The following is a 10,750-nucleotide window of genomic DNA, read 5'->3' as shown; positions in this document are numbered from 1 at the left end:
TTTATTTATGTCTAACTGGGCACTGCAGATATATTTTGGTCTTTTCACTTTGCAGACAGTAAAACTGCCAAAAATCTAGCAGTTTCTCAGGCATACCTCAGTTAAACAATACCATTTGTCATTGTCCTTACACCACCAGAGGGCAGCCTTGTCGTTTGGTAAGAGTCACAGATCAACAGGAAAGTAAAATTACAGCACATGGAGAGGATTGTCTCATTGTGGGTAAAACTGACTGAAGAGGTGTTTTGAGGTGAAGATATGTCTAAAGTGAAGATAAAACTGAATATGCCCTCTTTTCTGAATGGTTTATGGTTTGCAAGGTGTTTATATCAAAGGCCTTTAATAATGGAGCAGTTGAACACATCAAGATATTACATCGAAATGTTTTGCTAAAAACTTGACATCCTCGGGTTGACTGTTAAAATGCAAACAGCTCATAACATCCTGTAAATCTTTACTTAACTGCAAGCAAAATGGCTTGAATTGGCAAATAAGTTCAACAATGGCCTAATCAGTAATGTGCATAAATCATTGAATGAGCACATGTTAATATTTAAATTTGATAGCTCATACGTTTCATTTTATCAGTAATGGGATGAAGCAAACCATTATGACACGGTTGGCCTATTTACAGCTGCAACATAGTGCAATGCACCATTGTGTTGGTCCCACTGTCTTGGGTTACAATGGCGAAAATACAAAACAGATGTCTCTCTCTCTCTCTCTCTCTCTCTCTCTCTCTCTCTTTCTCTCTCTCTTTCTTTCTTTCTTTCTCTCTCTCTTTCTTTTATTTTACAGTGTACGAGTGTACGAGAGGAGCACGCAATCATTTTCTTCTTGGGGTAAGAGTTCTAAATTGTATCCAGCCAGGGGGGAAAAAAAGTTGAATTATCTGGAGTTCTTCTGCACATTGAAGCTCAATCATTCTCACAAGATCTATTTCATCCCACAAAACTGAAGTTTACCAGAGTCAATCTTTCCATTAGGGGGCACAAACGGTCTGCATGTCATTACAATATATTACTGATGTATCACAGCATTTTAAAATGTACTTGCAAGTCAGTGTTTTATAAAATGCATTGTTATTGATAGTGATGCCCTGCTGTTCTTACACATCAGGGTATTCATTACAGGGCATCTGCAGCCTGGACTTCTAAGCAGCATACTGTATGCCGAGTCCTTTGCTGAATGAAACTATGAGTGTACATCAAGTAAACATTTTGCTTAATAGTCTAAGAATAATATTGCATGATTAAATCTAATGTTTTCCATGCAGATGTTCATTTGGGAACAATAGTGAACAACTGTGTTCATCATAGGTGGCACATTTAGTTTATGTGTGCATATATATGCATGCTCTGTAGGTGTGGACACACTGGCTTGGTTGTTAACTCTTCTTTTTTTTTTATCTACATATGTCTACATATTTTTGTTGTAGTTCCTATATTAGTCTAAATGTGTGGAAGTTTGTGTGGGTTTACACAGCCTTTTGTTGATATTTGTCAGGAGCGTTGCTTATGATGATTAAGCTGGCTCATGCACTGTGCATTCATTTAAGGTAGTCGTCTCATCAAGCCTGCTACCTCTCTCCTACAGACTCACACACACACACACAAATCCATACATAACATTTATATCCTGAGTGAGTGGAAATTCATATGCTGCGCTAATTAGAACATCTCTACAGTACATTTTCCAGTGATGGAGAAGAATCATTGAAATTTAAGGCAGAAATGAGCTCCTGATGTATCCACCTTGGATGTGATTAATTCATAGTATTACACACTCAGACGGTCTTAAATCAAATGCCAGAGATAGTGATAATTGCCTTACAGCCTGCTTCCTGTCCTCTAACTATCAATTGCTTCCCCAGACTCCATCAATTTTCATACGCCTGTTTCTAGAGCAGCTCGCCGTCCCTCTTCTCCGAGCTTCACTTGTCTTTTCTCCCTCTGTCTCCGTTCCTTTCTCTGCGAGTTGCGCTGCAAAGCTATCGCTCCTCTCCATTCCTCTTTAAATGCTTCATTTGCTTTGTATGATTTGTATCAAGGTTGCCAAGGTAATATTGGGTGGCCTTGGTCTCCTATCGTGTTTTGTAATTAAAGGTTTGACTTGCTAGAGGGAACTGCTTTGTTCAGAGCTATTAAATCGCCTTCTCTTTTTGCCAGGTGACAGACAGCCAACTTCTTTTTCCATCTCTCTATTTTTTTGATGAACCTCTTCTGCTCTGCCAGGTATTTTGTTCTCACATCCTTTGTTATTGTGGCATTTTCATATGGTTTCTCGCTTTTGTTATTACATAAGAGAAAAGCTTTGGGAAAATCACTGTGTTATGAGAGATGTATTCATATGAGGAACTGAACAAAGCACTATCAGACTGTAAATTAGAAAGGAATCAAAATGAAAAAGGTAATACCTGTCCTCCAGTCCCTATAATGTACTTATAACTAATAATGGTGCAGAGTCAGTGAATGTTTAAGCTGATACCCAGCAGGACTGTCAAATATTTCTCCCTCTAAAACCTCATTTTCTGCTTCATGCAGTAAACTTAATTCTCATTACAGTTCAAACAATGGTCTATTTGAAGTTTGAAAAGTATATTGAAAAGACTTTGAAATGTTCAGTTGGTTCTTAAGGTCTAAAATGTTCATTTAGTACACTGAACAAAAGCAAGATAATATTCAGCGCTTTGCTGTCTATACACCTGGTTCACCTGAAATAGTGTAGGAGTTTGAAATATCTGTTATTGCTCTTGTGTAGGCTTAGGGAATAACACAAGCTTTTTCGCATTTCTTCCCCAGAGGAGATTGATGCTACTTCTACATATCTGTTCATTAAATATGAAGCTGAAGCTGTGAGACAGTTAACTTAGATTAGCTTAACCATTTTTTTTTTAATTAAACCTTTGGACAGAGCCAAGCTGTTTCCCCCTGCTCCCAGTCTTTGTGCTAAGCTATGCTAATTGGCTGTATAAGACAGTGCTATTGATCTTATCATCTACCTCTCAGCAAATTTTTTTTTTTTTTTTAACTTGGCTTTGTAAATTTATTGGGAGAGACTTGACAGATTAGAAACTTACATTGTGCCTACTTTGTTCGGTAAACATACAGATCATACTTTACATGTTATACACCATACTTGTCGCTCAGCTGTCCTCTTTTGCATTGCTTTCTGAGCTGCATTGAATGCCATTGTTTTCTAGAGTCGCATTTAGCTACTCAAATGTACTTTACAGTGTTTGGTTTCTGGCAATCCCAGAAATCCCAGCAGTGTTTGTCATCAGTCATCATAGTGTGTATTTCTAAGCAGAGTAGGACTGCAGTAGACAGATAAAGGCTAAAAGGAATAGAAGTGTAAAATATAGATAAGAGGGTTGATGAAGCAGGCTGTTGAGGGGTGTAAACTGTGATGCTCCAGCTAATCAATGGTTGTTGTAGAATGAATCCTTCTAAAGTTACAAAGTGAGTGTGGCTTTGTTAAAGGCAATAATGAGGCGCTGGCTCATTATTATACAGCCTAATGTTGTTATATACTACTTCTAAAATAGCATGAGAGAATCAGCCTCTGTCTTCACGATCTCATAAACATTGCATTGTCCTTGCTGGCACTGATATATACTGTAGCGCTCATTCTACGGCACTGTCAGAATTTACCTCTAACCTAATAGATTCAGTCTGTTCCAAAAGAGACACCTCTTGCCTCCTTTTCATCTTTGCAGTTGCCTCCATGCTACTTGCTTCACCAATCAGCTCGCCCGCTGATCGGGCCTATTCATCATGAGCTGGTTGAGGAGATACTGGAGGCTGGCGGAGGTGAAGAGGAAGCACGTATGCCCTATCTGAAGGTCTCTCTCTCTTGCCAAAGCCCAAAGCCCCTCAAGGATAATGAATTCCCTCCTCTTGCCCCTTAACCTCTCTGCGTACAGCAGGGTTACAGACTCCCAACACATTATACCCAGATAACCAGAAAGTGGGAAACTTTAAGAAGCCTGGACATTGTATTTTTCTCCCAGCAGGCTTGTGCTAGTGGAGTCTATAGACTTGTATTGTTGGTGTTGTTTCAATAACCTTTTGCTCACTTAGAGTTGAGACATGACAGCCAATACTACATGCTTCTGCAGCAAGCACAATTCTTTACTGTACTTCACTGTAACCTCTACCTTTGGGTTTCTCTGGCATCTGATTTTGGCTCACTTTTTTTTTACCGTGTCCCAGTTCCATACCTCACACTAAATCTTAGCATGTTCTGAGTATGTGGCGTGTTCACACAGGAAAAGTGACTAAATAAAGTGTACGTAACATTCTGGAAAGTAGTAATATTTGCTTTTTTTTTGCCAAAAGTTAGATGTGGAGATGGATACCGCTCTTGTGTCTGTACAATAAATATGCAACCAGTTAGTTTTTCTCAGCACAAGGACTGGAAATAGCTAACCTAAAATCCTCCTACCAGCATCTCTAAAGCTCACTAATTAACACATTCTATCTCATTTATTTACAAAAACTGTGGTGTTAACAAATATGTTGTAGTGGGTTATGTGCTGGACTATTTCTTAAATGGGCGCAGGAACTTTCTGGGCTTACTGCTGGTTGCCTGGCAACAACTCTGCGCCAAAAAATAAGTCATGCACATGACCCTCTAGTAAAACCGTAAACTGTCACTTTTATTTCTTGTATTTAGTTTTCTTGTATGTTTGTTTTTGATCGACATTTTATTTAATTTTAGACAAACATATGAATATAAAAAAACATAAAACAAGGGGAAGAGGCTGATATGCATTTACAACATTAAACAGACATTGACTCTTGAACAAGACAAATTCAAATACAAATACAATAAGAGCAGAAAAGAGCCTGTGTTGTAGTTAAGGATTTCCTAGTTAAGAGGAAAGTCCATAAGACCAGGAGAGCACATGCCTGGATGTGTATGTGTGTACATGGCAGGGAGCTAAGCCTTCAGTTTGCCTTTACTGGCCGTTAACACAGAGGGGAAATTTTTCCCATTTTGAATAATACCATTCTATCCGGCCCAGCAGAGAGAAGGATAGCTGTTCATATGCCGCCACCCTAGCAAACAGATTATGCCAGTCAGTGACTGATGGTGCATGAACTGATTTCCATTGTTGGACGAGCAGTCTCCTATCCAGCGTGATAACAGTCTGGGCCCATTCAGGGTAGATAGGAGGAATTGTGCCTTTCGGGATGGATGGCAGAAATAAATGAATGCAATAGGAGACTTCTTGACCAATAATTCTCTGGATACACTCATGAACTTATGTCCAGAAGTCTCATACTCTGGGGCAATACCTTAGGACATGAGGTAATGTACTTTCCTCAGGGCATTTCAGGGCACTTTCCTCAGGGCATTTCACGGTTTTCGTAACACACAAGATAATTATGTTGAGTGTTAATTAGTGACATATAGAGGAACTGGTTCTTGGATTTTGCTGTCTCAATTATACAAGAATTATATTGCACATGCTGTATACAGTAAGTATGTATCATCTGTATGGTTTACTGAATAAATTATAGAATTGATGGGTATGTGCTTGTCAAAATGGCAAGCCCCTGATGCTTTTGCCCAATGTATCTGCTCCCTTATTCTCATTGTGCCTCACAGAAGAGTCTTTATGTTCCAGTTCTGAAAATCCATCACCTGGTGAAAAGTACCCTCCTCCTCCTCCTCCACAGTATGAGTTTTCGCAAAAGACTCCAGATGGCTCAGGATCCTTTTGTTGAAGCCTATCTGTACGCTTCCTCCACTCATATCTGTTCCTTGATACACACTATTCAATTACCCATGCACCTGCAGCACGGGTTTCAATTTTCCGACGGAAATGTTTGAACAAGCTTTTCATGCTTGTTTCTATAGGAAATGAGATATTTCAAGTTTCCCTACAATCACTAGTTTTCATATCTTTACAATATTCTATGTTGGAAATCAATGCTGAAGAGTTGTTTTATGATGGTGCCTTAAAAATAACTTCCTTTTTCCAGTGCATGATGAAAGTCTTGAGCAAGACAGGACAATGCTCGTACAGTAGATGTTCGGGGTTATCTAATTTCAGTTTTAAGTTGTAACGCTGAATGTAATTCTTGGATTATGCAATTGGATGGGCTCAGTTATTGTTGTGACTTTTTCAGGGATTACATCCACACTGAGGATTAGTAGAGAAATTGTTAAATTGAATTTTGGGGAGGTGCAGAGATGATAAAGGGAAATGGTGCTACATGGTATATTGGCTGAGGCTCGCTGAATAGATGTGCTCTTCTTCAAAGAGCAGAAGACCTGAGAGCCGCTTGAAACTGGCAAACCTCTCTGATCCCTTTTCTACCGTCTAAACTGGCTTACTGAGCAACAGTTGAGCATCCTATCAGAGGCTGATTTTGTGCGAGAAGTTGTGCCCTAAATTCAGAGGAAAGTCTATCACGGCAATATAAGAGAAAAGTACCAGTAATTCTGTATAGTTCCTGCGAGAATAAAAGAATAATGATAGCTGAAATGTTTAGCTGAATATTTAATCCATAAAGACTGAGAATAAAGAATAAAACTAGGCTAAATACAGAGACTTTATGAAAAGAACCAGAAATACCTCAAATATAGCTTTGTACTTCAGATTACAGTAATTCTGTAGTGATTACCTTTGAATGGACTATTACCATTTACCTTCATCATAGTTTCCATAAGACTGCAATAGAGGTTCATTTTATAGCAATTACGCTTTACTTCAGAGTTTCCATTCTATTTTTGCATGTTTTCAATCACTGTGATATGAAGTCATTACTTGTAGCAAGAGCTTTATCAGAATCAGAGAGTAAAATAAATAAACATGGACAATCCATGATGGGGAGATGGAGCCACAGGTGGTGTGGTTTCAAAATGGTGGCTTTATGATTCAGGTCTTGTAATAGCTGTAAAAAAAAAAAACAAGAGCTGCCTTCTTTAACTGGCTCAAAATAATTTAAACCTCCGTCTGTGTGCATGTAACGCATCCTTTTTCTTATCTGTCGAGGAGGTGAGCTGGGACTACTAACAAAAGGAGTGTGAAGATACATATAAAAAGCAGAGAACCCCCATGCCCATGACTCTGAAACAATACATATAATGTGATGAGTGTATCTTGACAAAATCTAAATAGAAGTGTCTGAGGCAAAACAAGGAATGGGTGGAGGCAATCGCTGTGGTTCGAGAGCTCCAAACTCTCTGAATCGACACAGGTTGATAGATGGCGCTCAGGCTGACAGCGCTGGCACAGTAACTAAATCACAGAGAGGAGGGGCAGGGCTGATAAAAACTCTGGGACTGTCACACTGTTTCTGATTAAGGTTTTCTCTCAGCCTCTCCATTGTGAGAGAGCAGCACTTTTAAACTTGGTTTGAGAGAGTTTTTAGAGATGCCGGAGGGAGGCGAAGAACTTCCTTCTCATCCCAATTAACCTGAGCACCAGTTCTGTGGGAGTACTAGTGCAGGGAGTGGGAGTGTCATGCATTTAATGTTTTCCCTTTATAATCTGAATAGATCTTGATATTTTTTTTTTGTAGACATGACCATCTAGGCACAAGAGCCTATAGTGCTGAGGGGTTAATACCAATTACATATGTTAGAAAACATGCCAAAAATATATATATTTATGTGTTTATTTTGGTCTGGAAAAATAAAATGTTGTTTAATTGTTGATACATAAGCATAATGCAGTCTGGCTGCATTCCATTTGGAGCCAATTTGAAAATTAGTTATGGTGCTATTTAGGATTTATTTCAGCACTTTGAAGTCCAGATAAATCAGGCTGTAAATTTAATGAAAGACTGATGATATGCTCACTTGAAATAAATGCCTGCGATGAAGATAACACTAGTTTGCATTTTGGTGGAAACTCAAGAGTCCTCTAAAAGAATATGCCCCTTAAAGGCGCCACAGTGTATTTCAAGCTGTGTGAGAAGAGCAGCTCTTTGTGTTTTAACGAAGCGCACACCCACTTACGCTTGTGAGTCATCTCCGTCTGCTACTTGTGACAGCTGGCTCAACAACTTATAGAGCAGCAAATAAGTAAACTCACTGTCACAAACCCAAACTTGGCAACAACAAATCTGAGTTGATGCAGTTAATTTAAAATAGTTGAAACCTTCATATTTTATTTCCACAAAAAATAAGTTGTAATTACCTCTGTCTATATAGATGCATTAAATACGACACCCAGATTTATTTAGGCATATCCTTAAATGTGCAATCAAATGTAATGTGATAAATGATGAAAGTTTAACAATACAAAACAAATCAATTTAGCTGTGACAGAATTTTCATTTGGAAAAACAAAGCAAAATGGCCCATATTGTACGTTAGGAGACAATCTTTAGTTTTGCAACAGCTAAACATTAAGCATAACTTGTGTACATTGCACCAAACCTGAGAGTTTTTATTTCAGTTGTGTGTCACTGAGGTGACTTAAAAGAATAGCTTGACTTTTAAGGAAATTTGCTTGTTTGCCTTTTTTTTGCTGAGTTCAGTGAGAAGATTAATACCACTCTCATCAATAACCATCAGTAAATATAATTAGTAAATATGAGGCTACAGCCGGCACCTGATTAGCTTAGCTTAGCATAAAGACTGAAAGTACAGTAGGGGTGAAACACTTGGGTGGCTCCTTTCAAAGGAGAGAGGGATGCAAAAGAGCTGTGACCAAAACTCATGATTTTCATTTAAGTTTAAAGGGGAACAGCAACAATTTACTCATCTGAAAACAGTTTAAAACTGTTGTAAAAATGGTCTGTTATTCTGAAGGGAACTTTCCAAAAATAACCCTGAAGACATGAAATATTTTCAGAAAGTCTTTGTTACAAACTGGAAGTGAGGAGTTTGAAAGACTTGCACATTTACAAGGCAGGGAGTGTCTAACAAAATGCAATATTATATTGCATTATGGGAAAGTATAAGATCTAGTATTTAGAGATCAAAAATTTAGGATATCTCTGCCTCTGCTGCTGCCGACTTTGACTATTTGTGATTTTTAAAGTGTCTCATAAAATATTTGTTTCTTCAAGCTTTTCCGCTACCTTAAGAAAACACTTATTTTAACCTAAATTATGGTCTTTTTCAAAACCTAAGTTGTTTTGTGCCTAAGCCTAACCAAACTGACTTTCCACAACCTTAACTACAAGTTTAGTATTGTAACCATGTTTGACCTGCTGCTGCTACACTCCTACAGGTTGTGTTATAGTTACTATTCTTATTATTACCATTACTACATTACTGTTATTATTGTTACCAATATGCCTGCTGCTGTTACGCTCCTACTGGTAGTATCAGAGGGCAGCGACAAGCAAGTTACAAGGTCATTTAAGTTGGAGGACTTGTTGTATTTCTGTGGATGAAATCTGGATGTAATAAAGTATTTTTAATTGTAGTGCATTTTAGACTCTGTCCATCACACTGATGGCCACTGCCCAAAAAAACTGGAACAAAAATATATATCAGCACAGATGGAAATGCAGTTGGAGCACACATACAGAGTGAACATAAACATATTAAAGCCAAGTGAATGAGAGGAAGAACAGATGCTGTATTAATTTACTCACGGTTAATCCAATACTCAGCGGCAAGCCACACACTTCTTCCCCTCGGCGTGAAGGTCTTCTGTAATAGAATTGGTATTCTTCTGCAGACACAACTCTCTGGGGTAAATATTTATAGAGGGGACTGGCATGAGGTGATAAGGAGTAGGGGTCCATTCATGATAACACAGGGGAATTTAAACAGAATATTTAATCAAGCGCTAGTTTGTATCTCTGGGACAAAAACATTTCAGAGCTTTTAAAGGCATACGTTAAAGCATTCTGGCAAAGGTCAAGGAGGAATTCTGCAAACTTTTACTCACCCTGGAGCTGCATGCTGTTTAGAGGCTGCTTCGAAGGGTTGTAATAATCATAGACAAAAACATGGCATATTTGTTGTCCCAGAATGCCGTGCACTGTGGGCTGCTAGCTGAAAATAAAAAGTTATCTGAATGCGCACCACATGCAAAATAAAAACTAAACTTGCAACTGCATATTTAGATACAGATATATCACAGACAGGACTGTAAATTATGTTTGCTCCTAAATGGCTGCTTCTTTATTCCTTCAAAACAACTACTTTTCTGTTTTTGACTTTAACCCTCACTTTGAAATCCCCTGTGTGCAACTGGATGAATAAATAAGAAAACAGTCAAGGTAAAACGCAGTGATCAACATTATATACTGCATTAAATTACAATTATGTCAAAACTGCTGTCATCTACATTATTAATCCATCCACCATGAAATGCTCAACATGGGAATCCTTGTTTATTGCTTATCCAGTACCCATTTTATTTTACATACGATAATCATTTTTCAGTCTTCACAAGGTGTGACAGAAAACACAGAGCTGAGGCGTGGAGGTGCAACAGGAATCAATACATCATTCACACAACAAGTCCCCAAGCACTCATATTCACGGTTGAGCAAGCCTGCAGTTAATAGTTTCACTTCTAATGTAATAGCTATGCGCAAAATTGGAATCTCAGTGTGAACGCGGAAGATATCCAAATGACTGACTATCAGTAGGTCACGAATTGGAGCCTCTGCATCGAAAAAACATGAAAATGACAAGTCATTCTACAACCTGGAATATAATGTTGACTCAAATTACTTTGTATTGATCATATTTATCTGTTTGCAAGATCTGATTATCACTGTTATACCAAACACCTATTCTTTGAGATTTTTTTGGCCATTTT

This window comes from Toxotes jaculatrix, chromosome 8, assembly GCF_017976425.1.
Source record: "Toxotes jaculatrix isolate fToxJac2 chromosome 8, fToxJac2.pri, whole genome shotgun sequence".
In the NCBI taxonomy this organism is placed as follows: domain Eukaryota; kingdom Metazoa; phylum Chordata; class Actinopteri; family Toxotidae; genus Toxotes; species Toxotes jaculatrix.
This window is presented reverse-complemented; position numbering follows the sequence as displayed.